Below are 11,788 nucleotides of genomic sequence, written 5' to 3' on the forward strand. Positions count from 1 at the left end.
CATTCACCATAGGCTGACCTTGAGGCTTTGTAAAAGCCAGAAATGAAGCCTAAGAGAGAGTTGGCAATGCCTGGCTTAGTGTTGCTGCCATGCCCCAACACACACAGACCTTCAATAAACACTGGGAGACATAATGGTTCCAGACATTTAAGGAAATCTGTCTAATCACAAGCTGAACACTACACTAACCAAGCAGAATCTTTCATGGCCACACACAACAAAAAATACAGACTTTATGCGGGTAGTTCAGAAAAGTCACTGAACAAACACAAAGCAACTATAACAAACAGCAACAACAAAAAACCCCAGGGAGGAAGAAGAATCTGATTTCCAGAGTTTCCACATTATTATTTTTTTTTAATGTCTGATTTTCAACAAAGCCAAAAGTTGCTTCTTCAAAAAAATCAACAAGATTGAAAAATTGTTACTAGACTGAACAAGAAAAAAAGTGAGAATACTCAAATTACTAAAACCAGGAATTAAAGGGGACATTACTACTTGGCTTACAGAAATTAAAAAAAAATTATAAGGGAAAACTAAGAATATTTATATGCTAACAGGTTAGAAAACCTTGACAAAAATGGACAAATTTCTAGAAAGACACAAACCACAAAAACTGACTCAAGAAGAAATAGAAAATCAAATCTTAGCCTTGCTATTTATGAACCGAATGACCTTTATTTAGGCTGGTCATTTAATTGTCCTGAGCCATATTTTCTTCAACTAACAAACAGATAAAATAAAAACTATGTCATACATTTAAATGAGGTGATAGAGAGGTTATATTAGGTATATATTAAATATATTAAGATACTCTAGCCACTGAAACAACGAAAATCCTTAAGACTCAGTAGCACCTACGCAAGATTACTTTTATTAAACGCCCATTCCGTAGAATAGGTGGGAAGCTCTGCTTCACTCTTAGGGACCTGAGCTCTATCATCTTAAATACATGGCTTTCATTTAAAGTTTGAGTACCAACATCTAGCCACTAGAATAAAGGAAGCATGGAGAAAAAGAATGTGAAGGATTTCTAAGGTTTTGTATTAGCCTAGCATGGACATAGGTATTAGTGATCGTGATCACCTTGAACCTATGGAGGCTTGGTTTTACTACTCTTCTCTGGTTTTGTCCTTGCTATTAGGTTGTAGACCTTATGCCTAGGATGTGGTTCTGACTCTTCGGGTGTGACCATTTTTGGGGTCTCAACTAGAAACCTGGGTTATTTACTAAGATCCCTCTCTCTTGGCAGGACTGAAATTCCTATTTTTGACTACCAAATTGTATGATTACTGAAACCTCTCCTTCATTCTTTATAATCTCAGTCACTGTTTTCTGCTGGGTTTCCTGGAGTCTTGCTCTTTGCCTGCATCATTTAAGAATCAGCCAACAACTTAAAAGGAATTTATATGAAGGTTTTGAGTTTCCTTATTTGCAGTTCCTTCCTCTTGGGGATTTTCCACGATAGTTCAGCCATTTTGGCAAGTTTATACTCTGACCTCTTGTCTTCTCTGTGCACTAAGAATACCACGTTTTGTTTGAACTCTGGTCCTGGGTACCACAATTTGGTGTATACTCTCAGGGAAAAGGCCGGAATAATGTGAAGCTCACCTTGTGTTTAACTTCTCTCAAGAATCATAGGCTATCAAGTCCTACCTGCTTTGCTAACTCTTCCCTGCCTTCAAACATTTGTTTTACATGTTTCCCCAGTTTTTATAATTGCTTTCAGTTGAAAGCTTAGTCGGATGGAAGTTAATTCACTGTGGTTGCAACCAGAAGTTCACCAAATGGTTGTTTTAAAGTTTGAATAGGGAAATGCTTTTCTAGTCTAGACTCATAGTTCTTTATCAATAGAATTCCTTCCAAATCTTAATAAAAGTTCTGATATTTTTCTTCCATGCAGTGGAATGATTATGATTTATGATTATGATTTATTAGCCATATCCAAAGTTCTGTGCCAGATTTAATTCTCAAGTCTGGTTTAATTCTTTGCAGCTTAACCTCCATGCCCCTCTTTTAATTTAATGGTGACTACTGTCAGGTTTGGGTGAGAAAGGCATACTCTTAAACTGGATTTTTTTCCCTAAAGATTAGGCTTAATTGTTTTGTGTTGATCAAAACTTTTCTTAGTCTTTTATCTACAGGTTAGGGTCTGGTGGAAGTCCACTTTTCCAGTCATTTGCAGCCCCAAAGTTTCTGGAATTTCTCATTTTTATTTCTATTTGCACACAACCATTTCTTGTCTGAGCTCATCTCTTTGATCTCATACTTTGTTAAAGAGCAACAATTTACACCACTAACATTTTGTTTTTAAAACTTTTTCCCTGGAGTTACAGACTGCAGACGCTTTATCTGCCTTCCAAATTAACTGTTTTTTAACCAAATGCTTCGACATTGCATAGCATGGATCTCCATTTTTCCAGCGTCTGAAATCAGTTGCTTCACCATTCACTGACCAACTGCTAAGTCCGCGCCATGTATTTACAATATTTTTTTTTACAAAAAAAATCATGTATTCATTAAGCAACCCTGGATAATGTAACAGATAAAGACTAAACTGTTATGAAACACTGATTGGAAGTATATTACCTGAAGACATAAGGTCCACCTAGTGGTGAGAGAGAGAGGTGATGGGGGAGAGGTCCTTCTTTACAGTGGGATTCTATGACCCATGCTGGCTGAGGAGGAGTCATCTTCAATCATGTGTTCCAAGTTCACGCTGAGAATCCCCACCAAATAGTTAAAGAACTTTGACCAGCTGCATCCTGGTTGAAGGCAAGAGGACAAGAGAGAAAAAATGAAACAAGATGAAACCAGGGAGGAAGACAAACCATAAGAGACTCTTAACCATAGGAAACAAACCGAGGGGGGGTGGAGGGATGGGGTAACTGGGTGATGGACATTGGGGAGCGTATGTGTTGTGGTGAGCCCTGGGTATAAGATTGATGAATCACAGACCTGTACCCCTGAAACAAATAATACATTGTATGTTAATTAATTGAATTTATGTATTTACTTATTTATTTTAAAGATTTTATTTATTTATTTGACACAGAGAGAGAGCACAAGCAGGGGGAATGGCAGGCAAAGGGAAGCAGGGAGCCTGATGCAGGGCTCAATCCCAGGACCCTAGGATCATGACCTGAGCAGAAGGCAGTTGCTTAATTACTGAACCATCTAGGTGCCCCAATTAATTGAATTTAAATTTTAAAAAAGAGCAAAAAAAAAAAAAAGAACATGAAATAGGTAGTTGAAAAAAGAAATTATAAATACTCAACCAGTTACAGCCTGTGACATAATTTATTCAGTGGGTTACACCTGTGGTTCTCATACTATTGAAACCTCACAAGCAGCATCAACATCACCTAGGAACGAAATGCAAATTTTCATGCTGTATCCTAGTCTTACTGAGTCAGAAACATGGCGGGGTGGGGCCCAGCACTGTGGTTAATGAATCCTCTGGGTGATTCTAATGCAGGCTAGGATTTGAGAACCACTGGGTTTCAGGACAACAACGTAGGACTGAGAAGCGGGTGTGGTGATCGATAAAGATCTTGGTTCTCTCCTTTCCCAGACAGACTAAATGCAGTTATACGGTAGCTGTTTTTGTGTGAAAGAGTGTGGGACTGTACTATGATGGACAATAATGACTGGCTTCTTCAGCCTTCATTCTGACCTTCCAACATAGCTTTGCACGTTGGAGAAACTGGAAAGTTAAGAACTTCACTTCTTAGATCATGTTGCTGCTGGGGTTACAGATGTGACTTAGACTTTGCCAATTAGATACATCCATGTGAGATTTGCAAGGTGAAAATGAATGTCTTAAGTCCATACTATTCTTCTGTTTTGGTTATTTCTGCTGCAAGCCCAGGTTGAAGGAATTGAAATTATCTCTATCAGCTGTGGCAGAGACACTAGTGCCAAGTCTCAAGTTCTGTGACAGTCCAGTTAGGGGTTGAAACACCGTTTTATTGGTGTGAATTGTGGTGGAGATGATGGGGCTCTGGAGCTGGGAACTACAGGAATGGTTTCCTTGAGTCACCCAACAGCTCTTGATGCTCTGTTTTCTACTGGTGGGAAGGGCAGAAGTTCTCTTGGCGGTCCAGTTTGTCAGTGTGATTTGGGGGATCATTCTTGATGCCCAAATTAGAGCCTATTTCATCAGCTCTACTGGCCATTTTATAGAATATAATAAATCTTTTTTCTGCTTTAACTTGCAAGAGTGTATTAAAAGCAAAGAAAAGTTTTCTGAAACTGATTTTGAATGATAAAAGTAGGTGATCTTTTTTTTTTTTCTCTCTGGAAGCTTTTAGCACATTTTCTGTATCTTTTTTTGTTCTAAAATTTTATAACAATTTGTTCTAAATGTGGGTCTATTTTGATTCATCTGTTTAGGCATTAAGTAAAATTTTTCTCTATAAAGAACTAAATCTTTGAGTCCCAGAAAATTTTTCTATATTATGAGATTGCTAATTTCCTCCCCTCTCTTTTCTTTGCTTTTTAGATATCTTCCAATTCTTTTCTCTCACCCTTTCATCCTCTCTATTTTTCTCTAGATTTCTTAAGAGTTCTTAAACTTTATCCTAATTCCTTCCATTGAATTATTTTTTAGCCATCATATTTTTAATTTCTAAGTTTTCTCCCTTAGACCATACTGCTCTTATTTTTTGGATTTAGTCTTTTCTTGAATCTTTCCAAAGTTTCTCCCCCCACTCACTTCTAAGACTGACAAAAAAATTGTATCTATTTAAGGTATACAATTGATGTTTTGCTACATTGTAAAATGATTACCACAAACTTATTAACATATCCATCACATCATAGAGTTCCTTTTCTTTCTTTTTTTTTATATATATATACCTTCTCAGCAAATTTCAAGTATACAATAAATTATTATCAACTATAGTCACCATGCTGTATATTAGGTCTCCAGAACTTGTTGATCTAATTAAAAATTTGTATCCTATGACAATTTTACCCCGATTCTTTCACCCTGATAACCACCATCCTACTCTTAATTACTATGGGTTGACATTTTGAGTTTCCACATATAAGTGAGATCATGCAGTATTTGTCTTTCTGTATCTAGCTTATTTCACTTAGAATAATGTCCTCCAGGATCATCCTTGTTGTACAAATGGCAGGATTTCTATATTTTTGATGCAAAATAATATTTCATTTTCAGAGGTACTCATTCACTATGTTCTCCCTTCCCCAAAGGGAGAAATTTTGGATTAAACAGGTCTCTCTTGGCCCTGAGCTGTGCTGCCTTGGGGGAGGGATGTCACAGATAAAGTGAAGCTGTTCTTCTTACCCTCTTCAACACACACATTCTTGGATTTTTTGCTCCAGTGTTTCCATTGGACTCCTGGGCTCCCACCTAGGTACTCTGATCTGTGGGTGGTTGTCAAAAATCAGTATTCTGTGGATGATAATAGAATGATAATAGAAAACTTCCATTCTGCCATCTTACTGGTCCTAAACATTCTAATTAGAGGTTTGTTTTATTGTTTTTTAAAGTTCCCTTCCATTCTTTGAAGTATCTCTGTTTCCTTCAGTGTTACAGTATTTTTAAATCAGTATTCTTTTCTTCACACAAGCTTTCTTCACATATATGATAACCCTTGATTTGTGTTTGGATTTGAAAGTAACAAGTAAATTATAAGTTCAGTGAATGTGAGTGGGGCTTGTTGAGGGGAAGACCTCACCTTAAGGGCCACTAGCTCTTTTGATGAGATAATCATAAATACTAAGATGCCAACATCTTGCTCCAGGGCTATCCACTTTCTTCAGAGGGATGAAAACATATTTAACTTTTCATCTTGGAGAGATACTTGACTATTTTATTTTTTTTCATTCCGTAGCTTTCATATAGAGCTACCTTGTACACTATAGTAGCCATTAGCTACAGGTGGCCGCTGAGCACCTGCGTTGTAGCTCCTTTTAATTACGATGCACAGAAGTATAAAATACACATCAGATTGTAAACACATAGTTCAGTACAAAGCAAAATATCTCAAAAATTGTTAGATTTTTATATTGATTGCATATTGAAATAATATTTTAGATATGTTGGTTTAATTAAAATATATCAACGTTAATTTCACTGTTTCTTTTTATTTTTTTAATTTGGCTTCAATAATATTTAAAATTGTAAGTGTGGCTCAAAGTACATTTCGGTTGCTCAACACTTACATAGAGTTTTCAATGATCTTTCTTCAGTTCTTTATCTTCTGCTATTCATAGTTCTCATACCTAGCTTTCTGAAGTATCAAATATCTCTGAGGTTCTTTGTGCTCGTTCCCCAGCTCAGCTATAAGAACTCTTTCCAAGTATCCCTGAATGTTACCTTTTCTTTTTCTGCCTGGATCCAGTTAATTCCTCCATTTGATCTGCGTTTTTAAAAAATTTTTGAGATCTCACATGTGCTGATGCCCTTCCTCCCATTATCTTTATAAATTATGATTTACACTTTTAAATTTCTCTAATATTCCTTTCGTGTAGATTCAGGAGGAAGAGGAGATAACATGCTGGTTTGAACATACTCTTTGACACAACAGATTATTCCAGCCTAAAGGACGTCCTCTGGATCATATACCTGGGTATGCCCTTAGTATTGCCTGGCACAGAGCACTAAAAACAGTAGAGATTCAGTTTCTAATGAATCTCATTCTTGTAAAAGAAAGAAACTATACAATTAAATGGAAAGTGATGAATCCTATTTCCTAATGATGGAGACTATATCAGTTAAGATTGTAACTGACCAAAACTGGTTAATTAAAGAAAAAAAGAAAATTATGGAAAAAATATTGGGTAGCTGTAGAGAAGTGTAGGGAAGACTGGAGAAGCAAGCTTGGGAAGCTGGTGGGAACAAACAGAGGCAGAGCATGCAGAATCATAGCCTGAGGCGTGCTGCATAACCAGCCTGGTGAGGACACTGCTCTGACCCCACTGAGCACCAGATGATAGCGCCTACACCAGCACAGAACAGTGCTTGTAGCAATTCTGCTCCTCAGAATTGGCTGCTGTTGTTGCCAAATTCTTCCTGACTGCTTCTTTACAACTACTAGCTTCTGAGTCAAAGTTCCTGGAGAGGGCACCTGATTCCTAGAGCCCAAGTCATGTGCCAGTAGAGAGTAGGAAAGCAAATATCTGGTATTTTCTGTGACTATAATGGGAAGCTCTGTTCCCCTCCCCCCTTAAGATTTGTATAGTAGGGAATTACTCAAACAGGAAAGAGGTTAAGATTGGAGGCAGCCAAAGGAAATGACACAGATGCTTCAGAAGAAATGACATTTCAGAGTACATAGCCAATATTCAGAACCAACATTCGGTATAACTTTTAGAAATGTGAATGTTTAGGTACCTTTAGAAAATATATTCTAATAAGTTTAGAATTTGCAAAATGAACAAATAGGCTTTGAGATCTATAACACTATCACATAATTAGTGAAAAGATAAAAAAAAAAAACTGAAGGTTTCGAAGGAAGAGTTGATACCGATTGTTTTGGCTTCTTACTTAATGTGGAAGTTCTTCCCTAAGATCCATTTCAACATTTATAGTATTGGGGGAGCTCATTTAAATAGTATTTCATTTCAATTCTAAATTGTTAGACGTGGAATATTAGAAATTTCCTCCTTATATAAGATGAAAATTTCCTTCTTATAATATCCACCCATGAGACCTAGATCTGATGACTCTAGTTACTCAGAACAGAGCAGAGCAGTTAAAAGTTGTATTTTAACTACTGGGGTCAGACCAATATTTGATCCTGGTCTTGTTTCCTAGTAGGTGAGTAACCTCTTTAATTCTTGTTTTCTACATCTGAAATATGAGGATTATAACAACATCAACGCTAAAGAGTTATTGTTAGTATAAGGAGATAATTCAGCGCTTAAATCAGTAACCAGCACATAGTGAACATTCAAAAAAATATTAGTGATGATAATGATTGATTGATTGATTGATTGATGACAACAGCTCTTCTGAAAGTGAAAATCAGCTGCCATGGAAATTTAGAATGATATTGGAGAAAAATAGTCGTAATCCTCATTCCACCACTGACTAATTCCTTAACCTAAAAGAAGTTACCATATTATTCTTTTTACAAAATGAAATGTTTGGATTAAGTTATCTTAACAAGATCCCTTCAACTCTAAATTTCTGAAACTCTATATGCACTTATGTCATCTGTTTTTATTACTGAACATTACCAGTTTCATCAATTGTACCTCATATATCTTGATCAACAAATTTACCATAGCCTCTATCATCTTTTCTCAGCAATGCTTGTCAGTGTTTGGGCTATTATTTTATTAGCAGGTTTGTTTCTTCTACAAAATTCTTATCCATATTTAAAAAATATGGAAAACAGAGCATAAGGCTATACATACAAAATGCAACAGTATAAAGCTATGAACCATATGGGTTGCATTAACTCTTTATGAAAAGAAAATAATCTTACAGAAGCAAAATTTGATAATTGGCATTGTAATGTTTTATTTTACTTTTATTTTATTTTTTAAAAAGATTTTATGTATTCACTTTAGAGAGAGAGAGGGAGGGAGTGCAAGGGTCAAGGAGCAGAGGGGGAGGGAAAGGAAGAAGGAGAAAGAATCTGAAACAGACTCCACACTCAGCCCAGACCCTGATGTGGGGCTCCATCCCACAACTGTGAGATCATGACCCAAGCCAAAGCCAAGAGTGGGAGTCTTAACTGACTAAGCCACCCAGGCACCCCCATCATGTTTTAAATAGAGGTCTCAGATTTCTTGACATATATACACATATATTTTATGTAGTTTATATGTTTGATCCCACTCATCTATAAACTCTGTGAAGACAAGATAAATGTCTACTTTGTTCACCACTGTACCCTGGTATTTAGCAGAGTATATGTGCATGTACACACACACACACACACACACACAGATACACGCACGATGAATTGAAAACATGCAGCATTTGGGCAACCCTAACTCTACATCTAAGCAAAGACTGGCATTTTCCTCTTTAAGTGCTGACCTTGCTTTTGGGGAGTGGTGCTATTTAGAATTTTGAATGGCAGTTCAAAAAAATATGGTGCTATATATTTTGCTAAATTAATTTAATTCAACCTTTACAGCCATTACCAAACCTTTGAAAAGTCAATGTTGCATAGACTTTCTATTACCAAGAGTTTGGAAATGTTGACTTAGAGCTGGGAATAAGTAGATAGAAATTGCTCTTGTAGAATACCCCCTAATTTTGTTTTGGAGAGAGACTAAGTGTGGATGAGGACACTGAGAAAGAGATATTTTCGACCGCAGGGCCATCATTACGCAGATAATATTCAGCTTTATTCAGCCATACATCTCCCTTTCCTCTAGGCCAGATGGTGAAATGACTCATCGATTCCACTGGCCAGAAAAACAAGGGAGATAGAAGAGGAGCTGTTATAATCCAGATAAAAATGGATGATGTTTCAGAAACAAGGGGAAAATATTTCTGGGCAATGATGATGGTACATTGATAGTATTTGTTAATACTTGACATTCCTTTTCAGATTCACAGCGTGAGTTTCATATTGCTTCTAGGATTCCTCAGTAGTTCTGACCAGGAATTCTTTTTATCTTCATGAAGTATGTAAGTTGCAAACATTTTTGACCTTCAAACAACTTACTTACTAATTTCTCTTTTTAAAGCTAACCATCAACCTTCAAATGTGTGACTTTATTACTTTCCTTGAAAATCATCTTTAATTTTATGTGGAACATATTCTCATTAAAGATGTGGTTAGGATGAATGTGTAATTCTTTTACCAAATAACTGGGGAAAATGGCTACTGCATAGGTAGAATAATGAGCTAAATAATTATGGGATCTGATAGACAAAAATGAGGAGAAAATGATAGAGGTGTTGTGTATGCCTGCTTTTGTGGTTGCTATTACAGGAGTTGATGTTGAGTCTGTGTGTAGGGGTTTTTAGATACATCATCACAGAAAATCTTGAATCTTGCATCCTCCTCCAAAGATCTGAAAAAAAAATTGATTTCTAGGAAATCAGACTGGTCTTTCACTAGAAATTCAGCTTCTAATGCAAGAGAGAGTAAAAATAACTAGGTAGGATTTGTCCTTTACTATTAATGGCAAAACTGTATCTCTGAATCTGACTTCCTATTCCATTTGCTCCCAAAGCCATTAACCTGAGACTCCTTAACTTGTTTCAATCGTATTATTCCTCAATCCTAAAACATTCCATAGCTATATATTCCTTGTGACACTAGGTAAAATCTTTCACTTGTGCACTCAGGAGAAGTGCTACACCGCTGAGCTTACTTCCCTGTTGTTCTTCTTCAAGTGCAATTTCATGCTCTATGGTAGATAAAGCAAACTTTTAAAGTTTGAGGAGGGGTGGGCAGAGGGAGAGAATCTCAAGCAGACTCCCTGCTGAGTGTGGAGCCCAACTCAGGGCTCAGTCCCACCACCCTGAGATCATCACCTGAGCCAAAATCAAGAGTCGGATGCCCCACTGAGCTAGTGTGACCCAGGCACTTCCAAACTAAACTTTTCCATAAAACATACGATTTTTCATGATTGTATAACAACATAGCTGACACTGCAATTATTACCTTTCCCTATTACAGTGGGCATCTCCTGTTTTGTCTGCCTAACATGTATTTCTCCTTCTTCTGATAATGATATCTAGATTTTTTACGGGGGAAGAACCTCCTCTCATCATATACAGTCTTGGTGGGTTCCTCAGTCAAGATGTTCATCCCAACTCTGGCCAAGGAATGGACACACTACTCAAGGTAAACCAGTAAGATTCTATCTTTCCTTGGAATTTAAATCTCAAGCAGCATAAGAATAAAACATAGTTGGAACTGATTCATTAAGGTAATAGTGTGTATTAAAGATTGTCTATTATTTCCTACTTTCTAGATATCCAAAGCTGTTATTTCACATCTTTACCAACACAAGCTTATTCAGCTTCTCTGTAATTCCATTAACTAAACATTTATCCACCTAATAAATTCCTTATCTGCTTAAGTTAGAGACAATTTCTATTGCTTGTAAGCGAAGAATACATGATGGACCCCATGGTAGGCAGAATAATGCCTCCTCAAAGGTGTCCATGTCCTAATCCCCAGAACCTGTGACTGAGGAATTAAGGGTGCAGATGAAATCAAGATTCGGCAGACTTTAAGATGAGGAGATTATCCCAGGTGAGACTAATACAGTAGCGGATGAGGAAAGCAGAGGAGTCCAAACGGGAAAGAACACATCTTGAGGAAGACATGACCCGCTATTGCTGGCTTTACAGACCGAAGGGGACTATGAGCCAATGAATGTGGGCAGCCTCTAAAAAAGTTGGAAGGGGTAATAAAACGGATTTTTTCCCCCTAGAGCCTTTAGAAAAACATAGCTCTGCTGACATCTCCACTTTAGTCCAAACCTATATTGGACTTCTGACCTTCAAAATTGTAAGGTAATAAATTTGCATGGTTTTAAGCCACTAATTTTGTGGTAATTTATTACAGTAACAGTAGGAAACTAATACAGACTGATAAAACATGACTGTGTAAATAAATCCTATATATTTTTCACGGCAAATAATACTTTCTCCATGAAGTCTTTTATTTTAAATTATTTTTTAGTTGTCAAATGTCTCAAACATTTGTACGAATTGAGAGAAATTTGTCATAAATATACACGTTTACCGCCCAGTTTTGCCAAATAAAATTTGCAATATTTGCTTGGTATTTTTGGAAACAAATAAAATATAACAAAGTCCCTTAAGTGTTGT

At 36.7% G+C, this 11,788-nt stretch overlaps 1 long non-coding RNA gene across 1 annotated transcript; it reads left to right on the plus strand.

Moving 5' to 3' along the window:
- The first annotated feature begins 9,537 nt into the window (after positions 1-9,537).
- Positions 9,538-11,411, plus strand: LOC117801401. The gene is made up of 3 exons (XR_004623895.1): positions 9,538-9,625; positions 10,688-10,793; positions 11,133-11,411. It is a non-coding gene; the product is annotated as an uncharacterized LOC117801401 (long non-coding RNA).
- Positions 11,412-11,788: the final 377 nt, after the last annotated feature.

The sequence above is a fragment of the Ailuropoda melanoleuca genome, chromosome 3 (assembly GCF_002007445.2).
Source record: "Ailuropoda melanoleuca isolate Jingjing chromosome 3, ASM200744v2, whole genome shotgun sequence".
Classification (NCBI taxonomy): domain Eukaryota; kingdom Metazoa; phylum Chordata; class Mammalia; order Carnivora; family Ursidae; genus Ailuropoda; species Ailuropoda melanoleuca.